Raw genomic sequence first — 9,751 nt, forward strand, 5'->3', positions numbered from 1 at the left:
TATATAGGTATTATAAACTCATGTAATTTACTTTATATTTTATCCTGATATAGAATTACTTTAAACACTTATTTCTCCTGGTCTTTGCAGTAACATCTTTAGGTTAGACAGAAGAGCTTGTGGGGAAATGAGGCTGCCTGGTGTTTCTTTTGAAGGGAGAAGTTTGGAGAGGGGACGATACGGAAGCCTGATTCTTAGAAACAAATAATGGAGTAGAAGCCTAGTAAAGCCTCCATTTGCCATATCCAAAGGATCCTGACACTAGGAAACGGAGATCCTTTCCATGGTATTTCTTAAGCTTTGTCTGCATATTTGGTACTTTTGTTAGTTCTGCAGTATTTAGTAGAAGGAAATGTCAGTCAAAATTTTCTAATTGACTTTATAATTGGAATGGCAGGAATAGTTCATTCCGAAGCCAGGCTAGGGGTAAGAGTAAGAAAGTACTACAAGGCAGTATTTCTCAAACAGTTATTCAAACATAATCTACGGAGTTTTCTTTTGGTTACAGTTCCTCGTACACTGTCACGTGATGAGAGTAACCCAAATATGCCTTTGTGCTTTTGGTCTATAGTGAAGCCTGACTGTGCTAAGATACTTTATTCCAATGACTAAAGAAAGTGTGGGAATAAAGCAATAGGTGAAGGATGCTTTTATATTAAGGAAGACAACTTTTTTGTCATAACAGTCAATTTTTTAAAAAACTAAATTGACTAAAGAAAAAAATGTGAATCAGGCAGTCAGACGGTACATTAATAATGAGCAAGCTGAACTGGAAGTATTGGTTTGCACAGCCACCAGTTCCGTCCTCCTCATGGTTTTGGGTGAATTGCACCCTGAGGGCCAGTCAGGAAGGACCGCCTTTTTCACTTGTGAAGGGCCTCTCATCTGTTCCTTCCGTCAACAGCAGCATCATGCGGTGCGGTAGCTCTCTCTTGCTGGCTGACTCCAGTGACCTCCTGCATTGTCTATGTTCATTCACTCTGCCAACTGCAGACTGTTCTCCACATTCCAGCCAGAGCGACTTTACAAAACAAAACTCTTTACATGACCCCATGGGTGAGAAATCCTCAAAATTCTCACTGCTTGTCAAGATAAATGCTATGAGGCTTACGCTGGTCTCTCACGTCCCATGATCGATCCAGCTCTTGGTGTCCTTCTCCGGTCTCATTCCTGCCGGGTCACAGATCTCAATGTGCATCAGCCACACAGCAACCACTCTAGTCCCCAAACATGACGTACGCTTCCTGTCAGGATAATCTTCCAAATTCTGTGTGATAATTCACTTGACTCATCTTTTAGCTCGTACAGCAAACCTATTTTCTTATTGCAGACTTTAATTCCTCAAAGTCAAGTCCCTATTTAAGAGGTGTTATTTTTTTACCCAAGTTTATAATCAGATAATTATAGCAATATGAATGAATGATTTATCCTTCCAAAATGTAATCTCTGGTTTACTATGTTTGGGGAAATAGAATTTTATTACATCATCATTACATATGACAGGATAGAATAAATCTGATTGATATTTACTTTCATGTTTCTCTTACCTTATTTGATGTATCTTTCTCTTTTTTCTTTCTGTCAAGAAATGCTAAAGTAAGATATTTCTCTTCATATTTAACCCTTTTTGGTCCAATGTCATTTTTGGAATTCAAACAGTCCGGTCCAAATTAATTGACGGGATTGAATGTTGAACTTTTTAATGTTCTTACTGCTGACATTGGACCTGCTCCTAGCGCCTGGTCTGCCGAGTCAGCCTCGAGGTTGGACCGAAAAGGGTTAAAATATATATAAATTCTTAGAAATTATAACTACTGTATTGAAAATTGACACACATATATAAAAAGTATAAGCACACTTTTTTTCTATAAAGGGTCATATGGTCAAGTTTAGGATAAAACAATTATAGTCTGTTTGATTTTCATTTTCCTCTCCTCTTCCCCTTTCTTTTTCCATTTTTAAAATATATACTCTTTCAAGTGGTAAAAGCCATTATCTTTTAAAATACATTTTTTATTTCAGAGAGGAAGGAAGAGAGAGGGGGAGATAAAACATCAATGATTAGAGAGAATCATTGATCAGCTGCCTCCTGAACACCCTCTACAGTGGATCAAGCCCACAATCTGGGCATGTGCCCTGACTGGGAATCAAGCTGTGACCTGCTGGTTTAATAGGTCAGTGTTCAACCACTGAGCAACACAGGCTGGGCATAAAAACCATTCTTGAAACTCTAAAAAAACATATCACAGGCCAGATTTGGTCTGTGAACTGGAGTTTTTCAATGTCTGAACTATTGCATAAAGTCAGGAGTAATAGGACATATAGTACTCCAAAGTACATGAAGTCATACAAAATTCTCTATGTGTATGAAAAGTAAAAAGCGAGGATTTAATTTGAACAAACTCTAAAAACAATGCAAAGAGTGGATAGGTAAATGTCAATATATAAAACACATCTAATACATTTAAAATGACTGAAATCATATTGTATATATTCTCTGAATCTAATGAAATGGAATTAGAGATTAAAACAGTAAGATACTTAGAAAAATATTTAAAAATTAGGCCACATAATATAACCAATGGGTAAAAATGGTAATAACAAGGTTATTTAGAAAGTAATATGACTACCCAGTTTTGCTCAGTGGACAGAGCATCGGCCCGTAAACTGAAGGGTCCAGAGTTAGATTTCTGGTCAAAGCCATGTACCTCAGTTCCAGGCTCCATCCCTAGCCCTGGTCGGGGCACATACAGAAGACAACCAACTGATGTCTCTCTCATATTGATATTTCTCTCTCTGTCTCTACTGCTCCCTTGCACTCTCTCTAAAATTCAATGGAAAAAAATATCATCTGGTGAGGATTAAATAGCAGCAAAATAGAACATAATATGAAATAAAAAATATATGTTATTCTGGGGATTAAGGTAAAATAGTGCGTAGAGGGAATTTCGGACCTTTAAATATTTGTATGAGAAAGAAAGCTCCAGAATCAGTGACCTGATGTTCCTCTTAAGGAAGCCAGGAGAAGAAAAGGAAAGTAAACCCAAAATAAGTAGAAAGAAGGAAATAATAAGTATTATAAAAGTACTTAATGAATTTAAACACAAATAATGAAGAAAATTGCCCTAACCAGTTTGGCTCAGCAGATAGAGCATCGGCCTGCGGACTCAAGGGTCCCAGGTTCGATTCTGGTCAAGGGCATGTACCTTGGTTGCGGGCACATCCCCAGTAGGGGGTGTTCAAGAGGCAGCTAATCGATGTTTCTCTCTCATCGATGTTTCTAACTCTCTATCCCTCTCCCTTCCTCTCTGTAAAAAATCAATGAAATATATTAAAAAATAAAAAAATAATGAAGAAAATAAAGTCAAATGTTGTTTCCTTGGGAAGATCAACAAATTGCCAGTGATGAACTGGTATGTAAAAAAGTGTTATTGCCAAACTCAATATGAAAATATATTTCGGCCCTTGCCAGGTCGTTCAGTGGGTTGAGCAATGTCCTGTACAACAAAAGGATGTCGATTAGATTTCAGGTCAGGGCACCTACCTAGGGTGCAGGTTTGATCCCTGGTTGGGGTGTGAACGGGAGACAGCCATTGATATTTATTTCCCTCTCTCCATCTTCCTCTCTCGCTAAAGCAAATGAAACTATATATATATACACACACACACATACAGAGAGAGAGAGAGAGAGAGAGAGATATTGAGAAATTATCACAAGAAAATTCAGGCACTAATAAAGCATTATTTTATCTAATCATGTTCATGTTTTCAAAATTATGTTAACATTCAGTGAGGCCAGAATATGAGGTAGTCAGTAAAATATTACATCTGGATGTGCAAGTAAGTGGGCCTGCCTACTTATTGCCTGGCGTGAGTTCTACAACTGCATAACTTAGACATAATCTCATTGAATCATGTCAGCTCATGTCCACAATATGAAAATTTCTTTCCATTTGTTCTGCTGCTCTTGTTTGCAACTGTAAATTTTGTAGGCAAGGCGAAACTGAAGTCAGTTTTGGAGAAATGGGAAGAAAAGTTCAGATCCAAAACAGGGTGGACTTGGGGAGTGTAATCAGGAGCCATCAGCAGGGCCAAAGGAAGTACTAAGTAAAATGAATGAGCCAATTAAAAGCCAGACATGATTACAACTGGAAAAAGCCAATGTGTTAATGAAAGATGGAAATAGAGTATGCTGGATCTGTCTTCTCCTACTTGTATCTTCCTACAGCCTAAACGTACCACATGGCAATAATTCTTATGCTGTCCATACTGCTAGTGAGAATATAATGTGGAAAATGTTTTTCAGTAAAATACTGGCATTGTTTTCACACACTGGTTGCATTAGAAAAAATTGGAAGTTATAAGGAAATATTTAAACCCACATTTTATAACCCACAGAACATTAAAACTCTATCATTATGAGCTTGATAGTTTAAAATTGAATGGGCCCTTAGACAAATGCTTCCTAGGAAAGGAAAATTTGCTTTTCTTTTACTGTTAAAATCAAATATTTTAAAATTTGTACTTTAGGCATCATCAAATAACACTATGACTAGAGAATAATCTGATTTAGATTTAGATTATTGAATTATTTCTTTTTCCACACATAGTTTATGGGTTGGTAGTTTCCTATTATTCTCTTGTCATAGAAATAAATCTAAGAAAAATAAATTCCACTTGCTATTCTCTTAAAGGCTAAATAAACATGTATTTGGTGATTGGACTGAGGATCCATTTAAATATGACTTTAAAATTAAATGACAGGTATTTTATAGAATTGAATTTTTTGTTATTAAGTCTAAAAACAATCACTCTATAGGGAAAGCCTATGGAGAGCGAACTAATTTTTAACAAAGAAATCCTTCACTATTTGTATTCAATTTGTTTTGAAACTAAGAATAGGTCTTTAATATCCTTCTTGTTCAATCAATTCCTATTTTAAGCTAGTAGTAGATCTAAACCCTAACCATTTTATGTGTCTTGGGCAAGGTGAGAAGTAAACTTGCTGTGTTCAAGTATTTACTATTCTTAATTTATACTTAATACATACATACACATGTGCATATTTATAAATATAACATGCATATATTTATAAATGTTATATTTTAGAAAATTATATATATATATATATATATATATATATGTAGTTTACATATAAACATTTCTCAGGGAATAGAAAAATCAAATGCACATAGTCATCATTTCACAATGCCACCTTGAAAAATAAGTGACTTCATTAACAAAGGATACAGTTATTCTCCTCTAATTCAGTGTCTAGCCATGTTGACCATTTGCTAGGCCAATGGGACTAAGCCATAGGGAACACAGATTGGTGGCCTAGAAACACCCTGAATGCAAATGAAAAATAACAAAATAAAAGGAAGATATAAAGACAAAGAACAAACTCTGGGTTTATACAAAAAAACTTTGAGGCAGTAGTTTTTCCTAAAATTCTTCTTAAGGATGCAACATGCCTTGTTAACCTAGTAAATAATTTTGGGGTGTTCTGTTTTACTGAACCCTCTGTGGGGTAATAGAGCCCTAATTATGAACTATAGGTGATAGTATAGGGAACCACACTTGGATTTCAGGCTCTTAAAGCTAAATTTTGTTGCTAGACTTCCTCGGATCTACAGGCAACTTCTGTATTTCTGATGAAAGGCTGGAGATTTCTTTCAAGTTCCTGACATCTTGATATTTTCAACCTGGTTGCTCTTAAAATCTTATTGTCTTTAATATAACTAAATCCACTGTAGATAAGCCAGCCTCTAAATAATGTAAAAAATAACTTGTGAACCATATCCCAATCAAGTCCATTCAATTCTGTTCCTTCATTGGTAATGCCATCCCAGATCAGAATTCAGCTTTGTCCATAGTCTCTGACTTGTCAGGTGGGGTGCGACTCTTCTGAGGAAAGAGATTTCTTTTGTTCTTTAAAAGAAATGCTCTATGTCCACTTTTGTATCACTTTGTATTACTCTGAATAACTCTCATCATTCATGGATGTGATACTACACTGCACCTAATAAACGCTCTCTACCAGGGCTTCTTAAATATTTTGGTGTCAAGAGTCCTTTGCTCCCTTAAAAACTGAGGACCCCAAAGAGTTTCATGTTGATTATATTAATATTTAAAATAACACAAAAACTACTGATTTTGAAATTATTTGATTTAAAATGCCAAAACAATCCTATTGCCTGTTAAGACAAATAACATGTGAATAAGAAATATCTTTTATAAAAATATATGAGAAGGGCTGTTGTACATTTCTTTCAAATCTCTTTGATGTCTGGCTTACCGGCTTCCATATGCAATCTCTGGAATTATATCCTTTTGGTTGAGGTATTGAAGGTATTTTGAACTCACACAGATATATAATTAGGAAGGGTAAACTTTACCTTGAAACTTCTCACTTTGGTTTTGATCAGCATATATATAGAAGTTTATTCATTCTGTTGTTCTTATCAAAGAAACAACTTTGGGTTTATTGATATTTACTATTGATTTCTATGAGATTTATCTTTTCTTTTATCATTGATATTATTTTTATGCTTACTTAGAGTATGATTTGTTCTTCTTTTAGTTTCTTAAGGTGGATGCTGAAGTCATTGATTTAAGACCTTTCTGCTTTTCCAGTGGAGATCTTTAACTTTGTCAGTGTCTCCCCACATACTGCATCAGTGATATGGTATCCCTGTCATTGATATGTTGTTGAGGAGCCCAGTCCTGATTAAAACCCTGATGTCATTTACATGTAAATACACAATAAAAGCCAAACTCATAAAACTAGAGGGTAGAACAGTGGTTGTCAGGTACTTGGGGGTAAGGGGACAGGGGTCATCATATAAATAAATAAGTCTGGGGATCTAATGTACAAAATGAGGGCATAATTAATAATACTGAATTGTATGCCTTGCATTTTCTAAGAGAGTAGATCTTAAGTGTTCTTACCATGAAAAAGTAACTGTGTGAGGAGATGGATGTGCTAGTTAACTTGATTGTGGTAATCATTTCATAATATATACATATATCAAGTCATCACATTGTATACCTTAAAAAATCATGTTGTATCTCCTAAATATATATGAATTTTATTTGTAATTTACTCTAATAAGATAGAAAACACATACCTATGTGTGATTCTTTTAGGTCCAACCAGACAAAGTCTTTACCTAGCAGGTTTCCCAGGGAAGAGCTGCCCTCTCTACATGAGATTTGGTGCACAGCTGGTGCATTGCAGTCTCAGAAGGGACTTGCAGTCAAGGTCTCAAGCTCCCCTGGCCAGCCATGCCATATGTATATTTCTAATACAGCAACCTTCATTCCTAGGTCTCTTTATCAGGGGCAATGGGCTGAAGTCTCTTTCAGTTACTTCCCAAAGTCTCTTTACGGGGAGATACTGGGGAAACCATAAATACACTTTTCTCCCACTATGCCTCACTCAGTACCTGGTACTTTTCCCCAACCAGCCCTTCCCTCATCTCTTCCTAATCCCTGAGTACACTAAAGTGTGCGGGAGCTTTTTGTCCAGGGATCCTTCAAAAATGAGATGACAGCCACCTCTGCCCAGATTCACCTGGCTCTCCACCGGTCAGTGCACTGTGACATGGGGGAAAATACACGACGGGGAGTAGGAACTTCCTCTGGTTTTAGACTGTTACTCATACCATCACGGAAAGTGATTAAAGGCTAAATTAAATTCTTTCATACATGGTTTGTTGTTTTAATTGGCTACTCCAACCTGCAACTCGGCGCCCTCTCTCCCCCCCATCTCAGCCAAGCTCCTGGCAGTTGTGTTTTTATTTACATTCACTTCAAACTATTTTCTAACTTACCTTTTGATTCATTCATTGACCCATGAGTTAATTAGAAATGTGTGACTGTTTTCAAATTTTTGAAAATTGTCTAGTGATCTTTCTCTTATTAATTTCTAACTTAAATGCATTTGTCCTGAGGAAATATTCTATATCAATTGAATTATTTTAAATTTATGGAGACTTGTTTTCTGGCTCAGAAAATGGTCTATCTTAGTAAATGTACCAAGTGCACTTGAGAAGAATGTTTCTCTTGTTGGGTGAAATAATCTATAAATGCTAATTAAGTTGGTTGGAGAGTGCTGTTCAAGTCGGCTGTATCCTTGCTGATGGTATGTGTCCTTGTTCTATCAATTACTGGGAGAGGGATATGTGATCTCTAAGTATAATTATATAATTTGTATTTATTCTTACAGTTCTATCAGTTTTGGTTGATAGTTTTTACTTCTACTTATATTGCAAATCTCACACTGCCTTGTTGTTATAGTTGCTTAAACATTCATTTATCTCTTAAAGAGATGTAAATAATTATATATAATAAAAGCCTAATATGCTAAATGTCCAATTGACTGACCATTCAACCAATCAAAGCATAATATGCTAATGATATGCTAAGGCCACTCAACCACTCGCTATAATGTGCACTGACCACCAGGGGCAGACAGTTGATCTGTTGACCAATCACTATGACATGCACTGACCACCAGGGGGCAGATGCTCTGACAGGTAGGTTAGCTTGCTGCTGGGGTCCAGCTGATTGGGACTGAGCAAGACGGGCCTGACACGCCCTGGAGCCTGCCCATGGTCCCTCCCCGGCCCTGATTGTGCACTAGTGGGATCCCTCAGCATGGCCTGCACCCTCTCTCAATCATGGATCCCTTAGGGGGTGTTGGAGAGCCAGTTAAGGCCCAATCTCACAGACCAGGCCGAGGGACCCAATGGTGCACGAATTCATGCACTGGGCCTCTAGTAAGACAATAAAGCCTTCTGCATTTATTCATGAGGTCACTCTTTCCAATACTCTTCATTCCTTTGCATATATTCATATTTCCCTATGTTGTTACTTTACTTCTTCCTGACATATATAGCATATTCTTCAACACTTATGTTAGTGTAGATCTGAAAGAGATGAATTCTTTAGATTTTCTATAAGTTAAAATTTCTTTATTTCAGTTTCATTTTTGCAAGATCTTTTCAGTGGGTATGATAGATTGACAATATTTTCCCAAAGTACTTTCAAGATGTTGTTCCATCGTCTTTTTACTTTCATGCTTTGTGGGGACAATACATCTGTTATCCTTATCTGTGTTCTTTGGTGATTTTAAGATTTTTATCTTTACCCCTGTTTGGTGAATTTGATTTTGCTGTGTCTTGAGGTTGTCATGTTTGGGATTTGTTGAGCTTTGTATTGGTAGGATTAAGGTTTCATCAAACTAGGAGATTTGGGGCTATTATTTTATCAATAGTTTTTCTGCTCCCTTCTTTAGGATCACCAAATAGGTACATATCAGACTGCTTGATATTTCCCCATGTCTCACAGATGCTCTTTTTCATTGTTTAAATTCTCTTTTTATAATTCTCATTAAAAAAAAAAATTTCCCCCTCCCCCCAGTGTTTCTGTTTTGGTAGTTTCTATTATTATAGCTGCAAGTTTACTCATTTTTTTCTGTCATGTCTAATTTGATACTAATCTTATCCAACATATTGTTCATCACAGATATTGCAAATTTTACCTCTAGAAAATAAATGTCTTTTGTATTGTCCATTATGCTAGTTTGGGGGCATATGGAATATAATTATGATAACTTCATGTGCTTCACTTCTAACTTGTTAATCTCTGTGTTGGTTTTAATTGATTGATTTTTTTCTCCCTAAGATAGGCCATGACTCTTGCTTTTTTCAAAACCTGAAGACTTCATTGAGCTCACGTCTGTAAA

The sequence above is a fragment of the Myotis nattereri genome (assembly GCF_964212035.1).
Source record: "Myotis nattereri genome assembly, chromosome: 12".
NCBI classification, from domain to species: Eukaryota; Metazoa; Chordata; class Mammalia; order Chiroptera; family Vespertilionidae; genus Myotis; species Myotis nattereri.